Source organism: Orcinus orca, chromosome 15 (assembly GCF_937001465.1).
Source record: "Orcinus orca chromosome 15, mOrcOrc1.1, whole genome shotgun sequence".
NCBI lineage: Eukaryota > Metazoa > Chordata > Mammalia > Artiodactyla > Delphinidae > Orcinus > Orcinus orca.
In genome coordinates this window covers 12568453-12588767 of record NC_064573.1, presented here as the reverse complement: position 1 = coordinate 12588767, position 20315 = coordinate 12568453, and positions in this window count along the sequence as shown.

Sequence of the window (20315 nt, the reverse complement as noted above, 5' to 3'; positions counted from 1 at the left end):
TCTTGAGAAGGAAAAACGGAGCTGGAGGAATCAGGCTCCCTGCTTCAGACTATACTACAAAGCTACAGTAATCAAGTTAGTATGGTACTGGCACAAAAACAGAAATATAGATCAATGGAACAGAATAGAAAGCCCAGAGATAAAGCCACACACATATGGTCACTTTATTTTTGATAAATGAGGCAAGAATATACAGCGGAGAAAAGGCAGCCTCTTCAATAAGTGGTGCTGGGAAAACTGGACAGCTACATGTAAAAGAATAAAATTAGAACACTCCCTAATACCATACACAAAAAGAAACTCAAAATGGATTAAAGACCTAAATGTAAGGCCAGACACTATAAAACTCTTAGAGGAAAACATAGGCAGCACACTCTATGACATAAATCATAGCAAGATCCTTTTTGACCCACCTCCTAGAGAAATGGAAATAAAAACAAAAATAAACAAATGAGACCTAATGAAACTTAAAAGCTTTTGCACAACAAAGGAAACCATAAACAAGACGAAAGATAACCCTCAGAATGGGAGAAAATATTTGCAAACAAAGCAACTGACAAAGGATTAATCTCCAGAATTTACAGGCAGCTCATGCAGGTGAATATCAAAAAAATGGGCGGAAGACCTAAATAGACATTTCCCCAAATAAGACATACAGATTGCCAACAAACACATGAAAGAATGCTCAGCATCACTAATCATTAGAGAAATGCAAATGAAAACTACAATGAGGTATCATCTTAACACTGGTCAAAATGGCCATCATCAAAAAATCTACAAACAATAAATGCTGAGGAGGGTGTGGATAAAAGGGAACCCTCTTGCACTGTTGGTGGGAATGTAAATTGATACAGCCCCTATGGAGAATAGTATGGAGGTTCCTTAAAAATCTAAAAGTAGAACTACCATTTGAAACAGCAATCCCACTACTGGGCATATACCCTGAGAAAACCATAATTCAAAAAGAGTCATGTATCACAATGTTCATTGCAGCTCTATTTACAATAGCCAGGACGTGGAAGCAAATTAAGTGTCCATCGACAGATGAATGGATAAAGAAGATGTGGCACATATCTACAATGGAATATTACTCAGCCATAAATAGAAATGAAATTGAGTTATTTGTAGTGAGGTGGATGGACCTAGAGTCTGTCATACAGAGTGAAGTAAGTCAGAAAGAGAAAAACGAATACCATGTGCTAACACATATATATGGAATCTTAAAAAAAAAAAAAAAGGTTATGAGAGACCTAAGGGCAGGACAGGAATAAAGATGCAGACATAGAGAATGGACTTGAGGACATGGGGGTGGGGGGAAGGGTAAGCTGGGATGAAGTGAGAGAGTGGCATGGACACATATACACTACCAAACGTAAAATAGATAGCTAGTGGGAAGCAGCCGCATAGCACAGGGAGATCAGCTTGGTGCTTTGTGACCACCTAGAGGGGTGGAATACGGAAGGTGTGACGGAGATTCAAGAGGGAGGAGATATGGGCATGTATGTATATGTATAGCTGACTCACTTTGTTATAAAGCAGAAGCTAACACACCATTGTAAAGCAATTATACTCCAATAAAGATGTTTTAAAAATAAATAAATAAAAGGAATAGGCAAATTCCACTTATAATCCCAAGGATAAAGTAATTAAAATTTTTATAGGGGTGAAAAATTATAGGGCAGATGTGAGTTTACTTTAAAAAAAAATACCGCAAAACCTCTCACTGAGTTGGAATTAGATGGCATCATGCATCTTGAAGCGAAAACCCTCTATTAACAAGGAAATATGTACTAATCAGAAACTTGGCGAATAGACTGAGAAAACTCCTTTCTCCAAGGAAGACCTGGTCCTGGAAGCTGCTGTTTTAAGAACAAGGTAGAGAATAACATGCAAAACATCTAAAGATTTAGGATCCCATCAGGGTTAGTAATGGTGACCCCAGGCTCCATAGGCTCCCTCCAAAACCACTCAACAGAAGCACACAACCTACCTGTTCCTGATGGGTTTCCAAGTCTTCACGATGAGTTTACCAGAGCTCCACCCCTCCCCAGTGTCTCTTTATATTTTTATTTTACATTTATTATATATTATAGTATAATTTTATGTATTACATAACATGTAACATACACTGTATATAACTCATAGACTATTTCTATTATTTTATATTTATAGGAACCACAGCAATCTAGTTGTAGTGGGTCCAGTTGGGATTGATAGAGACCATAAGCCCAGGTAACCTATGCTTGAGGTATTTAGAAACAAAGCCAATCATCAGAGGTCCATCCTGGATGACTTAATAACTTTGATCTTCTATTCAACTCAGTTTAACAAATGATCGAGTCTTACCACAAGGGCCGGGCACTTTTCCAGGCACATGAGCAATTGGGAGATGTTTTTGCTCTGAGTTGCTTATAGTGGATTAGATGGAAAGAACTTTCCATGACCTCTCTTTCCTACATGTCTTGTTGGACCTGCCTAAATTAGTAAGAGTTGTACCCATTCAGGTTCTAGGTAATAGCTGAGATTGCAGTGTTCGTGTCTCAAACTGAGATCTATGGAACTCTGAGGGTCGGAGGATACGATGGGGGCCCATAAGTTCTCTGCCACAGGTATTTTATTAATTTCACATTTTCATTTTGTTGCTAACTTTAAAAAAAAATCTTAATGGAAGTAAACCCAGGGTCATTTGATGACCACTTTAAAAAATAAATCCTGCTCTAGTACTGCGGTGCCTGCATTCGTGTTTAAAATCTTTTTGTCACCCAGGAGCATATAATTGTCCTGGGCTATTGGATCAGGACAGTGGGATCTGGTAGAGGAGGGATCTTACTGGGTGAGGCCCAGGGACACCACCTACTGACATCACCTGTGCTGACTGTCTACAAGGGTTTCACAGTAGTTGAACAGAGAAAAGGGGAGACAGCCAATGAGTCATTTTACAGACGCCAGGAATAAGGGAACGTCAGAACGAAAGCCACAACAACAAAACTGGCGGCCCCAGCAATCAGTGCTATATGCTCACGGAGAGCAGCAGTTTAGCTTCAGTTGTGTTAACTAAAGTTTTTATTTTGTTGGTTTTGACGTTTGTTTTTGATTGTAAATTTGTCATTATAAATCAGTGTATAAGGGCTATGAGTATAAAAGATCAAATATGGAGTAAGTAACATTACTGTGGAAATAATTTAAGCCAACACAGAGATCCACACAATATTTTCCCTTTAAAAGGGTCCAAATGTTGCTCAAGCTTAAGCAGGAAGCAGGAAAGGGCAGGAAAGGGGACATTTAGTCCCACGTGGCCCCTGGGAGGCAGGTTGCTTGTTAACAGAAGCTAAGGGGAGGAGAGAGAAAAACTGTCCTGTCTTATATCAAGACTCCCTGAGTCTCTGGGAGCAGTGGATTTCAAAGTGTTCTCTTGGAGCTTATATAATAATTAAAACAAAACTAGATACTCCTGACACATTTTTTGGTTGACATTTAAATTTTTCATCATAAGCCACAGTAGTCACAAAAGGTGTACTTTCCAGCGTGCTGTAAACGTTGGCGTTTGAAAAACAAACTGGCTCAGAACGCTTAAACATGTATAATGGAGTCTAAATACAACAAGAGATGAAAACCTCCATCATTCATTTAAAAAAGGATGTGAACCCCACTCTTGTTTAACCCTTGGGACGTCTGTGTCCTCTCTTTTTCTTCTCAAACCCACATTTCCATTCTATTTCTCCGACAGAATTTTGTCCCAATGTAAAATCTGTGCTTCAAAGTAGTAATTGATTAACCAATTATGCTTCTCTGCCACAGATGCATGTGTATAAATTGAATTTTTTAACTGTTTAAATTTTCCAGTGACCATAAGGCACTAAGCATTCACTTTTATCTGGATAAAATTGAGTTATTGCTATAATTATTATTAGTTCACAATTGATCAAAACAATATAAATATTATTGCAAATGTTGATTTGATATGTAATTGTAACATACAACAGTAAAATGTTATTGGAGACGCCTCTCTTGAAGAGATGGATTCATCCATAGGTGAATATTACTGATTGCTAGAATAAGACAGAAGTTCAGCTTCAATTCTCTTCCTAGTTTTCATTCTTACACATGTAAGTTCTACAACTCTCTGTTCCCATAAATAAATAGCAGACATTTTGTTACAGCAGTGGCACTCAGTTCTTTGAACTTCTTCCAAGAGATATTTCAAAAATCACATACGAATCCATTTTCAAAAATTATTAATCTATCAGCTGACAAATCAGTTAGGTCCTCCTTCAATTTTATTAAAAGCCAAAAAAGAAAAAAAAACCCCACAAGGAAACCATTTGATTTACAAAGAGATTTGTTATCCAGTCATTGGAGTTATTTAGTTTCTCAGTTTTGGGAAAATATAACCAAAAAGGAAAGCTATATTGAGACTTAGTAAATGACAGTTAATTATGCTTATTATCTATCCCTTAGGCATTTTATTCCACCCAATATTAACAAAAAGATTTATGAAAATCTAAATACTGTTAATTTCAGTATGCCTTTACTAATAGTATATTTTTGATAAAATGCTATTACCTTATCAAGGACTTTATTTTTCCCCAGAAAAGTATGCTTTTATTTTTTGACCTAAAGATTGGTGTTTGATGAAGTTATTGTAATCTTTAGAGCACCATTGTGTTGTCTTTCTTTCCCATCTAGCCTCCAAATTCTGTGATTGCAGGGACCATAACTGGTGCATCTATGCTAGTACCTAGCACAGTCTCAGGAACATGGTAGTTATCCAGGACTTTAAAATCTATTTTGTTCAAGACACTGGAGCAATCATTTAGTTCATTTAGTTTATGGAAATCAGCTGCCATATAAACGAATTAACAAAGTCAGTCTTCTATTGTCCAATCAGTCAACCAAATTAACTTTGGCTTCCTGTTAGAAGAAAGAGTCTGACTTCCTTTCTCAATTCAGGTGAATGTGATAAGCTGTGTCTCCAGCATAACTTCTCACTTCACAGAGAGCAGAGGAAAGAAAGCATAGAGCCTGCCCCCACTGCCTGTGTTCCTGCTTTGCTTTCCCTCCAGAGGCAAGTGCTCTGTCAGTAGTCAGAGGATGTGAGAGGAGAGATCTTTAAAGTAGTCAGAACATCTGACTTGGACTAAAAACCTCAACTCTGAAGTTATGCTTCTCCTGAACAGAAATATGTGTAGATGGCAAGTTTATGAAGCCCGATTAAGCACCAATGTGTCAGATTGCCCTTGGTTTGGAACTCTAATTCTTATTCTGGAGCATCTATGAAAAGCACGCTTTTCTTCTGTAAGGAAGAAGAAAAGCAGTTGGAAAAGGAGGTTGTCAAAGGAGACCAGGTCCTTTCTCAGAGAAGATTAGCACCAGGCAGATTGCCCAGAAGTTGGGAATCTGGAAATCTATTTGCATTAACCCAACTCTGGAGTGTCTACTGCTGCAGGGACCCAAAGACTTTCAGGAGAGATACAAAGAGTTGGGTTAATAAAATACACCCCCCGGATCCCCAGCTTCCTTGGGAGTCTTCCTGATACTGATCCTCCTGACAGAGTCCCTAACACCCGGAAGGCTAGAAGGCGGCCCTTCTGTCATCCTGCGGAGTTCATGGATGAGCCCAGGGGCTGCGGATCCTCCCCCAGGCCCACTCAGCCTGCACCCTCTCCACCCATGCGCCCAAGGTCGGCAACAGTCAGATCCATAGTGCCTTTAAAGATGCACTTAGAATGCACTGAGGGGTGCAAGTTAGGACCAAAATGATTTAAAATATATTTTTGATTCTAGTAGAAAATGAGTCTACTGAAATAATACAGGCGAACCTCGGAGATATTGCGGGTTCAGTTCCAGGCTACTGCAAAAAAAAGCAAATATCAAAATAAAGCAAGTCACACAAATATTTTGGTTTCCCAGTGCATATGAAAGTTATGTTTACACTATACTGTCTATTAAGTGTGCAATAGCATTATGGCTAGAAAAAAGTACATACCTTAATTGAAAAATGCTTCATTGCTAAAAAATAAACCATCACCTGAGCCTTTGTGAGTCATACAAATAACATCAAAGATCATTAATCTCAGATCACTAGGACAAATACAATGATAATGAAAAAAGTTTGAAATATTGCAAGAATTACCAAAACGTGACACAGAGACACCAAGTGAGCAAATGCTGTTGGGAAAATGGCGCTGAGACACTTGCTCAATGCAGGGCTGCCGCAAACCTTCAATTGGTAGAAAATGGAGTATCTGCAAAGTACAATAAAACAAGGTATGTCTGTACTGCAGATTTTAGTTCAGCCTAATAAAAGCTCCAAGTAATTATTGGTCAAGGTTCTAATCCAAATTGTGGAGAAAGATTCTTTGCTGGGTTCACACATCAGTGGTTTTGTAAGTAGGTATGAAAACCCAGCAGTAAAGAAAAGTAACCAATAAAGTAATACTGGGAAGACAGCTTCACTGGCCTCCAGCAGTCTTTTAAACAGAACAAGGATGCAAAGGGCCCACGAAACACATCCTTCCTGGAGCAGAGGTTAGAGCACTTCTCCCAGAAGGACTTTGCTTGAGGTGTATTTCAGAGGGAGTAAAAACACCCAAGAATCGCTCCAGGCACCCTTGAGCACCACAGCGAAGGGAGATTAGGTTGTCTTGAACTCACTTGGCGGATGGGGGTGTGGAAATCTGTAGGAGGCCAAAGCAAAGAATGTGCTTGTAAAGTTTCCATGTCTCAATGCTTCTGAAATAGGTGGAAATTACAGCTCCAGTCCCTTCACCATGGGAACATCTGGGATAAAAGTACTTCTGTGCATATTAAGAGGACTATTTATAGTTTTCTACGAATGTTAGGGAAGGCAATTATGTAAAGCACTACTGTATTATTAGGTATTTGAAAAATACCAGCCTTGCAGTAACTATTTGCAAAGATCTAGAAGCAATTTAGACGTCCACAGATCTGCCTACTCTGAGTGGGAAAGCACTGGTTTATTTTCCTGATGCAGCAACACCACCAAACTCCAGCTAAAGTCTCTGCTGACAGCAACGAACAGAGCGGTGTCACCAGGCATGTCCGTCCTGCTGAAGTCATGTTTGTGCTGGTTCTACACGCACAGGGAGCCAAAGGGAAATAAGAGCTTGAGTCACTTACGGGACGATTTGGACAATCCCCCTGCATAGTAGGGTGGGTGCTCAGACCTACAGGACAGGCTTCTTACCTCCTCTGCAGGATGCTGAATAGAAGCAGACAACTGCCAGGGGGGGCAGGGCGTGGGACGAGAGCCCATCCAGGTGTTCTGTCCACAGCCAGTCCCAGGTTTGCACAGGTCCTGAAAGAGGGTAGGATGGAGCAGGGTTTCCTGGGTCCAACTGGGCAGAGGGATGATTTTTGACAGCTTTGCAAATCAGAGCTTGATTTACACATGGTTGTGTCATGATTTTCTGGACCTTTTGCTACTTCTTAAACATCTCCATTGTAATCAAGCCTCATTTTCTAAAACAACTCAGGACAATTTACAACTCTAACCAAGATTCCTCCTCTACCGCGGCTTAATGAAGTGTTCCCCAGCCCTTCGAAATAAGGATGTGAACGTTGATCTCATGGGGAATATGACTGTGCAATCCTGAGCAGTCTTCTCTGGCCCCTTTGTCTTTGAATTACATAGTGAGAAATGGCTAGAGAGAAGAAATAAAATTCAAAAGTAAAACAGTAGAGCTGTGAGAAGAGACCCTTATAGAGGAGAAGGGTGGTCTAAATCCTGTTGACTTAATGAAATAGAAAAATGTAGATGTGAGAGGAGGGTTACAGAGCTATTAGGAGACTGGTCACCAGAGGGGCAATTAAACCAGTGGCTAGAGATGGGGAGGGGGGTACCCCTGCTGCTGCTGCTGTAGGAGATGAGGAACTAGAAAACTGAGAATGAAGCTTAGGTTGCTTATAATGCAGCCTCCCCAAACATGTGATTTAATTTCGTCTTGAACCACCCAAATCCTCTCTTGAATATTAGGTTCCACTGACTGGCATTGTTTGTGGAATTCTTGTCTTCATCCATGAAAGAGGAGCAAAATTACAAAGGCCAACAGTAATTACATTTTAAATAAACTTAAGCCACCAATTCTTAAATGGGTCTTTTTAATTTCAGTGCACAATTTTATACTGAACTATCATCCCTCCAGATTCTACTTCTTCGTTTTAGCCATTGAGGATTAAGCGACCAGTAGGTTGTTAATATTTTTGCAAATTGGAAATATGATTTTAAACATTTAAAAGACGGCCATGTCCTAAGTTAAACAAAAATGCAAGTTAAATGTCTTAGAGAAAATAGTGTTTGATATTCACGATGTTATAATGAACCTGAGTGCCAGGGTCTGAGGCTGGCCTTTCCTCAAACTGACAAATAAAGCCCGGATGATTGAAGGCAGCAAATCCTGCGGGATCCAAGGCCAAGACCGATGGCGTTGTCCTGACTATGGTGCCTCCTCGTGTTTCCTGAGAATAGATAACCCCTTCTCATGCCAGAAACACAAAACCTGACTATCTACCTTCCAAACCTGGAGCCTGAACTTTCCCCTTTTGGACACATAAACAAAGAATGACAAGGGCAGAGAGAAAATAGGGATGCTTCTTCATTGTAGCCTAATGAACGAGTCTCCCAATGAGAAGATGATTCCCCAGGAAAAAGTCGCCCCAAGGGTCCCACTTAATAGTAAATTACTGCCTTAGTGTATTAAATTGTACCCTAGAGGCCAAAAGGAATTATGGAAAACTGCCTGATTTACTTTTACAAAGTGATTTACACATGGAGGTGTAATCTGTCTCCATAAATCTGAAGCGTCTACAAAACAAGCCACTCCTAAGGTAATACAAAGCAAGGCGATTTCAATTATGTAGTTATTTACCACCACTCCGTTCAGCCTCCCTCAGAGTCAACACCGGAGACAATGAACACGGGCCTCTTTAATTCATTCTGTCACATGAAGACCATTTTTCTCATGTGGAGAGAAAACAAGGGGAAATGCAGTAAAAAGAATCTCTCTCCCTCCCTTCCTCTCCTCTTTCTCTCTCTCTGAAGCATAGTCCTGAGATGTTCTGAGGCCTGTGTGTTCTCAGACACTGCCAGGGGGCTTTTTACAAAGGACATGAAGCTCTTGGGCCCACAAATGACAGAACAAAGGCTGTCTCACTTTCACCAGGACTGCTCTTCATTTCACATTTACCCGCCTATCCTTTGGTTCTGCAATTGGATTCATAACTGAAGGGTGAATCTCAAGTCCAATGAGTCGACAGTTCACTACCTTGAAAACAGAAATGGCATATGCAAATAGATTTTAAAGAAGGTCTGTCTTCTGTTACTTCATGTATGAGTCCGAGTTCACAAAACTCTTAAAATTTAATATTTATTGAGGGCATTTCCCCAAAGAGCATTTGCTAAGGTTGCTGCTGCCAGAAGCTGAAAATATAGTTCACTTAAAAGAAATTTTATTTATACAACTTGAGGATATTTATGACACGATCATTGATTGAATGTTCAGCCCATTTTCTTATCAGCAGTGCATCTCCCCAAAATGAGAAGAGGTGAGAAGGAGCTGGGTGGACTGAAATATCCATCAGGCGTGACAGAACTAGGTCTGTATTTAGGGAAAGATGCTATAAGTCTGGAAAAGGCCGCCCAAGCAGAAACCATCTCCTCTATGTAGTTGATCATAATAAAGCTCTGATCAAATTCAAAATCCTAAGACACACACTCAAACTTATTCAGACAAATTACTTCTCTTCCTGAAAACCATTTTGTAAGCGTGAAACTTCAGCAGGGAAAGGATTCTAACCATTTCAAAGTATGTTAAAAAAAATCTCCTTTCCCTTCCTTACCTCACAATTCTTCCTAACACAAAGATGAAAACCCCAGCAAGACCAAGATGACAAAGTAGGAGACCCCAGCCTGGGTCCCCTCACAGAGATCAATAATTAGACAGCTATCCATGGACCGAAACAGCTCTGGGAGAGCTCAGGAGTCCACTTAAGAAACTTCAACAACACAGTAGGAAAGACACCTGAGGATAACCGTGCAAAATGGGAAGAAAAGCAGCTTCATTTTGCTTGCATCATACATCTTCTAGGCCAGTCCTGCTCAGTGCCCAGAGGGAACTCCCCACTAGAAAGAGTTCCCCTCGACAGGAAAGGAGAGTGGGTGAGTGGGCAGCCTTCCCAGCTTTTCAGGGCACAGCACCAATGATCTGCTTTGGTTTCACCCCACCCAGAAACCTGCATAGCTGAGACTTACAGAGGTGGTTAGGATCGGGGAGAAGAGCAGGGGCTACAGGGAGTGGCTGCAGTTCCCAGTGACTGGCTCTACAGAGGACCCAGCAACTTGCCACTGAAGAAACCAATGCCCAGGACAGCTGTCAAGAACCCTTTGCAGATTTCACAGGTTTTTCACCCCACAGGTGTTTGCATTTGCAGATGCCAGAAGACTGAATCCCTCCCTGCTCCCTCCCTGCCCTGCCCTGCCCTGCCCTGCCTGAGCCCGGGATCTGTACCAGCAGCCAGCCCAGGTCTCTGTGGCTGCATGAGTGCAAGACGCCAGCTTAGACCCCTATGTCCCACTATTGTGTACATACTTGGGGCTAGCCCCTCCAGCTGTGTACCTCCATCCCACTGGCCCGATCCCTGTCACTGGCCTCCACTGCCCTGTGCACACCCGTTGGGAGACCCTGTAGCCACAGGAGTGCATGCTGACAGCCAGGGCCCTCAAGCTGCCAGTGTGCCTGCAGTTGGCCCTGGCCTTTGCTGCTGAACCTGACCCCTAGCACTGTGTGTGTGTCTACAACAAGCCCCTACCACTACACAGGCCCCTGCAGCTGAGTGGGTGCACACCACTGACTCTGGCCACCACAGTTACCTGCCCTGGTCCTTAGCTGCTGGGCCTGGAGGTGCCACGGAGGACCTGCTGCAGTACTCACAAAGGACCACACATTTTTTGATGCTGTGGACTCCGTTGGCCTGAGCCAACAAAACATCATGCTCCCTGGACCCCGAGCCACCACATACGCTTGCAGTTGGTGCCCTTTACCACTAGACCCAGGGGCACACCATATTCCAGTATGCCTTTACTTGCAGCAGGTGAAAGTCTTTGCTTACCAAAGTTAGTCCATAAAGGCTGGAGGAGGTGTCTGATTCTTCAAGTGAGCAGATACCTACACAAGGCTACAGGCATCACAAAAAATCAGGGAAGCATGACATCACCAAAGGAACACAGTAAACTTCTGGTAACTGACCCCCAAGAAATGGAGATTCAGGAATTACCCAACAAAGAATTCAAAATAATGGTTCTAAGGGTGCTCAGAAAGCTACAAAAGAAACAACTCAATGAACAATTTAATGAAATCAGGGAAGCAATACAAGAACCATGTGAGGAGTTCAACTAAGGATAGAAAACACAAAAAAGAACCAAACAGAAATTTTGGAACTGAAGAATACAATAACCAAATTGAAGAATTCAATGGAGAGCTCCAACAGTGGATTGAACCAAGCAGAAGAAAGAATCACTGAACTTAAAGACAAATCATTTGAAATTATCATGTCAGAGGAGCAAACAGAAAAGAATGAAAAGGAATGAGAACGTCTACGGGACTAATGGGGCAACATTGAAAGAAACAATGCACACATCACTGGAGTCCCAGAATGAGAAGGGAGGGAGAAATAGGCAGAAAACTTATTTAAAGAAATAATGGCCAAGAAGTTCCCAAACCTGGGGAGAGAGTTGGACATTCAAGTTCATGAAACTAGGAGATCACCCCATAATTTCAATCCAAAATGGTCTTCTCAAGACACATTGTAATAAAACTGTTTAAAATCAAAGATGAGGGGGATTTTTAAAGCAGCAAGAAAAAAAAAATTCTCTTATACAAAGAAACTCCATAAGGCTATTGGTGGATTTCTCAGTGGAAACCTTCAGGCCAGGAGAGAGGAAGATGATCTATTTAAAGTGCTGAAAGAAAAAAACTGCCAACCAAGAATACTTTACGCAACCAAGTTGTCCTTCAGAAATGAAGGTGAGATAAAGACTTTCCCGAACAAACAAAAGCTGAGGTAGTTCATCACCACTAGACCTGCCTTACAAGAAAGGCTGAAAGGAGCTCTTCAAGCTAAAACTAAAGGACACTAATTAGTAATATGAAAACATCTGAAAGTATACAACACACTGGTAAAAGTAAGTAGATAGATTCAGAATACTCTAATACTGTAATATAGTAGTGTGTTAACCACTTAACTCTAGCATAAAGGTTAAAAGAAAAGACTAAAATAGCTACAGTTATAATAACTTGCTAATGCATATATGAAAGGATGAAATCGTGACATCAAACACATAAAATGTGTGTGGGGTCAGTGAATGGGTAGAGTTTTTGTGTGCAGTGGAAGTTCAGATATTAACAGCTTAACATAGACTGTTATATTTTATATATATCAAGGAAGCCTCAGGGTAACCACAGAACAACACCCTTTCCCTTTGGTAGGTACACACAAGATAAAGAGAAGGGAATCAAGTACACCACTGTGGAAAAATCATCAGTTTACAAAGGAAGATAGCAAGAAAGGAAAGAAAGGAACAAAGGAGGTACAAAACAGCCAGAAAACAATTAACAAGATGGCAATAGTCAGGGAGATGACTCAAGCAGCCATAAACCAGCCCCAATGCCGCTCTCAGGAAGGGCACCCAACGTGGAATTTATTGTCCCCAAGTTTCCCTCAAGGCCCTTACACACTTTGCTATGACCTAGCTCATCAGGTAAATGGCTTCTCAGGGGCAGAAATATTGTATCACTGTTCTCAAAAGAATGGGTGAAGCACAAAATCAGGGTTTTCTGTAGTTCTAGCAGACAGGAAAGATCTGGGGAACACAGAAAAGCCATTTCCAACCCCAGAAATCACACCTCATACAAGGGTCATGTTGGGGTGATGGAGGGGTCACAACAAATCCATCTCAAGCTGCTGTGTAGAGCCATGTGATTAGCCATGGGCTAGGAACCCCAGGATAAAGAATACTCAGCCCAAGCCCCCAGCCTGTTTTCGGGCTGGAGGTTACCTTGTTTCCCAGTTGGCAGCAATGATGTTTGTCGATGTGGTTTCCAAAATGTAAGCAGCAGCTCAGCCTGGGATCTCCTGGTTGGGCTTGACGGGCAGAGGGTGCAGGACTCCCATTATGCGAGTGAGGTGGGCCTGGGCAAGGTGACCAACCACCATCCCCCAATAAGGGCAGAGGCAGCATTACAACCCTCCGGCCTCCTGTCCTTAGCGATCTGGCACAGTTTGGAATTTGGCTTGAAAACTCACAGCTTGTAAAGATTGGATTTTTCTGTTTTTGCAAGGTGGTGTTTCGTTTGGTTTGGTTTTGGTCTTGATAGAAGAAATTCCAGATTCTGCAAAAGGTACATAGCGTTAGTTCACAGGCTTTTTAAACATCCCCTTTACAGTAATGGAGAAGTCTTGTTACTTATGGTGGAATTAAAAAAAATCTCAAAAGCTGATGCTCCTGAAGATTGTTTTGAAGATTGTTTTGAAAAACACACTGGGCTTTCATTGCACATAGAGGCAATTCGAAAATATAGATTTGTTCACTGTGTGGTTTGTTCATTTAATTTTTAAAAAATAAGTTGGCTACAGAGTAATCAAACAGCACTGGTACAATGTACACGAGGTTACCTGCTTTCTGATGAAATATAGTAAGTGCACCCATCAATTGTATAACATTCTGACCCCAAATGTTTAACCTGAATCTAATCATCAAGGAAAAATTAGACAACCCAAGAGGTAGAAGATTCTACAAGACAGTTTGTGTGAACTTAAAAAAATCCAAGTAATATAAAACAGATAAGACAAAACAAAAAGGTGGGGGGACCCTTCTAAGTTAAAATTTTTTGAGACTGAAAGAGACAAGAAAACCAGAAACAAGTTACGAACCCAGGGGTATGATAAAACGTTTTAAGGCGTAAAAGACATTTTAAAGACGCTTGTGGAATTTGAATATGGACCGTACATTAGATCTTATTAAATTAAAGTTAATTTTCTTCAGTGTGATAATAGGGTTGTGGTTGAGTCACAGGATGTTTGCTGAAGTATTTAGGGGTAAATGTCATGATGTCTGAAGCTTACTATCAGATGGTTCAGCTAAAGCACACATATATAAAAGAAAAATAATGTTTCCCAGAGAAGAGATACAATAGGCTGCAGTTTTCTTGTGGGATAGAGTGTATTCTAAGGAATTTACTTGGGCTGGTTTCTCGCCTTGGTTCCTGGCAGGAGATTGAGATAAAAAATGCTTGATGGTTTGGGCTTGATTCATACCAGGGAATGAATTTAATTCTGTAACTCTAAAGAACCAGATAAGCAACTTTAGGTGCCAGAAGTGAATGCACTTTCCTTAGAAATGAGAATTCGTTTTGTGGCTTTATGGGCAAATATGCCGCTGAGTCTTGTTTTTATTTCTCAGTCTGAACTGAGAATCGGCCCTGTTTCAGAGGACAGGTTAAGGCTGGTCAAAGTTAAGACCAACGTCGTGAATGCTTTGACAGTGGCCCCTGACTGCTTTGAGACACTTCCATTTGAAAAATATGAAGCATCCTCTTACTATTTTGAGGATAGATTTGGAGCAGGAGGAAACAATTTATTTTGAGAGTGGCTCTCCATTTCTCTTATGTACCAGCCAAGCTTTGGATGCTGGAACCCAGACAACTCTCCCTCCTTCCCTTTCTGCACAGGCCACCGTGGGCCCTGTGATCAATGTGGAGGAGAAAGGATTGAATTCACTCCCTCGGGACTGGGAATGAGACCAAGTCAGATATTGGATTTGAGCGCTAAGTGTGAGGTAATGCCCTCTGTTTGCTTTGCCAGTCGACTATGTTAGGACTATATCAGGGCCACTACCAGATTTGAGATTTGAAAGAATGGCACTGTGGACTTCCCTGGTGGCGCAGTGGTTAAGAATCTGCCTGCCAATGCAGGGGACACGGGTTCCAGCCCTGGTCCGGGAAGATCCTACATGCCACAGAGCAACTAAGCCCGTGCACCACAACGACTGAGCCTGTGCTCTAGAGCCCGCGAGCCACAACTACTGAAGCCCGCGTGCCTAGAGCCCGTGCTCCGCAACAAGAGAAGCCATAGCAATGAGAAGCCCGCGCACTGCAACAAAAGAGTAGCCCCCGCTCGACGCAACCAGAGAAAACCCGCATGCAGCAATGATAATCCAACACAGCCAAAAATAAATAAATAGATTTATTAAAAAAAGAAAGAAAGAAAGAAAGACACTGGATTTTAGAAGGCAATCTTGCAAATATTAAGATAACAAGCACTTTTTCAGTTTACACCATGGATGCTCATCAGCTCTTCAGGTGGCTACGTAAGCATTGACCCGAAGGAGATATGCACACGATTTTGTTGAAAACAACTTAGTTGAGTCAATAATTTCTAAAAGTATTAATTATAATTTGGTTGAAAATGAATAATTTCTAATCACTGTTGGTTGTTTTCTTTCTTCCTTCCTTCTTCTCTTCCTCCCTTCCTCCTTTCCTCTTTCCTTCCCTTTTTCTTTCTTTTTTGTCTCTCTCTTTTTCTTTCTTTCTTTCAACAAATATTGGCAAACTGTGTGCACTAAGGGGCATTTTTAAAACACTTTATTTCTTTAAGCAGTTTGGTCTGTCTTTCCAGAATTTCTCCAGTTGTTTTCCTCCTTTCCCCCCTCCTCTATTTGCGATTTATTTTCATCCAGTTTTTCTGACTTTCTGTTGGTTTGTTAGGGCCAAGTTGGAAGCAACCAAAATGTCCAACAATAGGAGTTTAGTTGGAAACAACTCAAAAGGCTAACAATAGTGGACTGCTTAAATAAATTATAAAAGGTGTTTTACAGTATGCCAAAACACTTTAAAAATAGTAATATTCAATTTTGCCCAATTCTAAAATTTCATGAACACATTGGCAGATGAGCAAAGCAGGTTAAAAGTAAATCAGATATACGTATATGTATGGCTGATTCGCTTTGTAATAAAGCAGAAACTAACACACCATTGTAGAGCAATTATACTCCAATAAAGATGTTAAAAAAAACAAGAAAAGAAAAAAAAGGAAATAATAACAGTAAGCAAGGCTATAAAGTAAATTTAAAATGTTCCCACTGGAATTTAAATTAAAGTATTTTGATTAGATACCCAAGATATGAACTAACTAAATATAGGATGTACTTGTATGCTTAGGGAAAAAAAAAGTAAATCAGAAAATATTTAAACCTTAAACAATTCCAGATAATTTTTTTCTATTTTATCATCTATGACTTTTTTTTTTTTTTTTTTTTTTTTTTTTTTTGCGGTACGCGGGCCTCTCACTGCTGTGGCCTCTCCCGTTGTGGAGCACAGGCTCCGGACGCGCAGGCTCAGCGGCCATGGCTCACGGGCCCAGCTGCTCTGCGGCATGTGGGATTTTCCCGGACCGGGGCACAAACCCGTGTCCCCTGCATCGGCAGGCGGACTCTCAACCACTGTGCCACCAGGGAAGCCCTCATCTATGATTTAAGATTATTTTATTTTTCTAAAATCAGCTGACATTTACTAGATTAAAAGAGGTATAGTCAAGCAAAAAGAAGATAATAATGGCAGCAGTATTTCTAGCCTTCAGGTGACAACCATGATTATCTTGGTATGATTCCAACCAGATGATTTTCTATGCATTGATCCATCTTTCTCCTCCACCGCTCCACCAAAATGGCTTTTGTCAAGGTCAACAATGACTTATGTGTGGCTGAATTCTCAATCCTCATTCCCCTCGACAGATCCATCAGACACGGATGATGCTCTCTCCTCCTTGAAGCACTTTCTTCACCTGGTTATCAGAACAGCACAGTGTCCTGGTTCTCCTCTTCCTCCCCAGGTGGCCTCTCCCCATCTCCCTCACTTCTCCACAGCTGAGCTCTCTAGAGCTTGGTCCTGGAATTCTTAGTCTTGATGCCCTTACGCCATGCTTTGTCTTAAAATACCATTTTTCTATGATGCATTCATTTATTGATTCAGTACATATTTATTAGGTATCTATTAAATGCCAGGCATTGTTCTGGTCACTGATGATTTTTTTTTTTAAAGAAAAGGAAAAAAATCCCCAGTCTTCATGGTGCTTAAACAGTTGCATGGGAAGAGGGCTTAGAAAATAAGCAAGATAAATTTAAAATATCCTGTGTTAAAGGGTGATGTACTGGATTAACTAGGGTCCCCCCACAATTCATGCTCACCCAGAACTTCAGAATGTGAGGTTATTTGGAAATAGTGTATTTGCAGTTAACTGAAGAAGAAAGAGGTCACACTGGATTAGGTGCTATATTCGGTGATTGGTGTGCTTATAAGGCCATGTGAAGACAGACACAGAGGGAAGAAGGCCACGTGAACCAGGAAGTGGAGGTTGAAATGATGCAGCTACAAGCCAAGGAACACCAGGGACTGCCAGCAACCACCAGAAGCTGGGAGAGAGAGTGGGAGGGTTCTCCCTGAGGATTTCCATAAGTAAGCCACCATGCCAGCACGTGATTTTGGATTTCTGACCCCCAGAACTGCGGGAGAATAAATGTGTTGTTCTGAGCCACCCAGTTTGTGGGGATTTATCACAGCAGCCTTAGGGAACTCATCCAGGTGAGAAGTGCTGTGGGGAAAGTAGGAACGGAGGAGAGAGAATGTCCAGTAGAGGAGGAGGTTTGAAACTGTACTTGGGAAGGTCTCGTTGCAAAGGTAATATTTGAATAAAAGCCTAACGGAAGTGAGAGAGAGATTTATGGGCCTCCTGGGAGAAGGGTATTCCAGGCAGAAGGAGAAACGAGTACAAAGGTCATGCCACCCTCCTCTGCAGGAGTGGGTCTCAAAGTGGGATGCCTGGACCAACAGTAGCCGCATCACCAGGAATTCACTAGAAATGCAGGTTCTTGGCTGCACCCCAGACCTCCTGAATCGGAAGTTCTGGAGGCAAAACCTAGGACTCTGTCTTTTAGCAAACCTCCAGGGGACTGTGATGCAGCTCCAGTTTTGAGGCCCACCGTAAAGTATTGTCCTTGCACGCAAATCATGTTGTGATTGTTTCCACTTTCTACCGAGTCTTGGGAAGCAGAGGCGGATGTCCATCTTCACTCAGCGCACAGCTGTGAGCCTGATGGCTGCAGCTTCTGAGCAGGTGTGGAGTGCTGTCTAGCTGCGGCTCAGTCATTTAATGCATCTGTTGAAGTGGCCCTCACTCCATCATGCAGGGGATCGGGGAACGTGGAAAACATAAATCAGATAAGCCAAGAGCCTCGTCGTAGCCACTAGCACCACAGCACTGCCACTTAGTGGAGTAATTTGAATTTCTCCTCTTCTCCTTCTGGTGGGGGATCTGTGAGCAGAGCACCCAGGTGGAGTGTCCTGACAGCGAGAGACTCTGGATGTAAGCGCAGAATACAGGTCCAGCTGAACTGACAGACCTGGATGCTTTTTGCCCAGAAATGTGAGTTGATGTCCTAAAGGCAGCAAAGGAGACCATAGGATAAAAGGCAGAAATCTGGGGAAGCAGATCGGGCTCAAAAGAAGGAAGAAATTATGCTAGCACTGCAAGGGAAATGAATTTAATTCTTAGGTTTTCAAATGTATTTAGGGATTGTTTTATAAGATCACATGAGTAATCAAACTAATAAAGCAGGTAAGAGCTGAGTTCCTCTGTCTGGTAGACCCTGTAGACATGGCGGGGGTGGCACCCTGACTCTAGCACATGGTGGGAACTTTTGGCTTTGTTATCTCATTGATTACACTGTGAAATTGAGTCTTAGGGTTGGATTTAATTTTACTTAAAAGAAATAAAAGGAGCTGTGTCAGATTAGATAATCTCTCAGGTATTGTTTGATAGAAATGTTGTCTAATATAATGGACTCTCAAATCTCCTTCAGAGTACCATGCTTTTCTGTCTCCTCTTCTGATTGTCCCACCATCGGCTAAGCCCCACCTTATGTGTCTGCCAGCCCCTCCTCTTCCGGGAATGAGTCTCTCAATGGCGTCATCAGTTTCTTCAAATTCAAAATGGATTCACTTACTCTCTCCTAGCTCCCAATTCTCCTCCATTACAGCTGAGCTTTCCAAGGGGGCGAGACCATGTTTTATGATTCCAAACAGTATTGGGCCCAAAGTAAGTGATTCATGCATTTATCAGCTTAAAAGCAAGAGTACTGGGGAGGAGGATTACATGGATAGGGAAGGAAGCAGAGAAAATTTGTCAGTGATAAGAAAGCGGGAGACAGGAAGAGGTCTAGAAAGAGGCTTGAAACATTGAGACATTAAGTTGTGTTTATCCTCACTATGACTTTTCCTTACCCTTATTCCCAGTAGGTAGGAAGCATGCCAGGTAAGAAAGTGGGAGCTCCTTCAAGACAGCCTTCTTCCTGACTTCTGTTCTTCTTGAGGCACTTGTTCTGGAAGTGAGGAGTAGATGTAGAAGCTGTGAGGAAAAGAAGAGACGTATCCCTAGATTGGGAAGGGCAGAGGTTGTTGGGTTGCCCAAGTTATGGACAATTAGGACTCCTTTCATTGCAGTTGCAGAATCCAATTTAGGCTGACTGTTAAAGAGAATTTAATGGCTCACATAATTGTGGATCCAGCTTCAGGCATGGCTGAATTCTGTTGCTTAGGAGGACTGGTCTCTTCTGATCTCTCTCATGGCTTGGCTGCCCTCCGGGCTGGCTTCATTCTTAGTCAGATTCTCTCCATGTAGGATAATCTCACTAAGCAGGGAGTCCTCAGCGCACCGAGCTGAAGCCCAGCAGGCAGAGCTTCCCAGAGAGCAATCCCAGGGGCTGACCTTCCTTGCTTTGGATTGGCTTAGAATTTAGGTCAGGAGCTTAGTCAGTCACTTTATGGGGAGGATGGTTTCCCAAAGAGAAATTGAAGCGCTGTTGCTGGAAGAAGGGGAAATGTATTGGGTAGACAAAAATATCAAATATCCACTGCCATATTCCATAGAAGCTGGTGACACTCAAGGAGTTGAAAACGCATCCGAGGGGAGTGGCTACAGGGGCAGCCTGGGGAAGGTCAGAGACCCCCTGCCTGTGCAGGTATCCCTGTATTCCACCTGGCATGGCCCCTGGGTACCGCATGGAAATTGGATACCCATATTGGAAAAAAATGAACCTCAACCTCTTGTTTCACTCCAGCTTGCCTTCAAGGAAATGGTCAGGCTTGATCCTTAAGGATATCGGTTGTTCCCTTTAAGGACCAGAGAATAGAGTCCCCACCTCCCACCTAGCCCTTCCCTCCCCCCACAATTTTTCAGCCTGCTGAAAG